The sequence below is a fragment of the Seriola lalandi genome, unplaced genomic scaffold (genome assembly GCF_002814215.2).
Source record: "Seriola lalandi dorsalis isolate HSWRI2012SDOR001 ecotype SW California unplaced genomic scaffold, Sedor1 jcf7180001993647, whole genome shotgun sequence".
Taxonomy (NCBI): Eukaryota; Metazoa; Chordata; class Actinopteri; order Carangiformes; family Carangidae; genus Seriola; species Seriola lalandi.
Genome location: NW_019464313.1, coordinates 1 through 488, shown reverse-complemented (window position 1 = coordinate 488; position 488 = coordinate 1). Strand labels below are relative to the sequence as shown.

The 488-nt window shown below is 39.3% G+C and overlaps 1 pseudogene; it reads left to right on the top strand.

Annotated features, from left to right (window-relative positions):
* Positions 1–368: 368 nt before the first annotated feature.
* Positions 369–488, top strand: LOC111660952 (U1 spliceosomal RNA; annotated as a pseudogene; the record flags this gene model as incomplete).

Sequence of the window (488 nt, the reverse complement as noted above, 5' to 3'; positions counted from 1 at the left end):
TTTTTTTAATTTTGTATTTTTTCTTGCTTTCATTCACTCCGAGATTGTGCAAACAGATAATTTACAGTACATGTCATTACGTAAAGTGAAGGGTCAAACAAACAGAAAGGAATACAGAACTTCAGGGTTTGTTGACGCAGCATTGCATGATGGGAAATGAAATTCGTTTTATTCTTTCGTCAAACTGTAATATAAATATAATATAATAAAAAAAAAAAAATATCCTTCTTACAAAACTGTTTTATCTGTGGTGAAATCCTGCAGCCTCAGGACTATAACTATTGGTTTTGTTTACTCGTAGCTTGTCAGCACCATCAGTCAGCACGGTGTGTCTGAGAAAGAGGTCGGTATCCGGAACTATCCAAATCATACTTACCTGGCAGGGGAGACACCATGATCAAGTAGGTGGTTCACCCATTGCGAGGCTCGGCCATTGCACTCTCGGCCGTGCTGACCAGTGTGAATTCCCCAAATGTGGGAATCTCAAC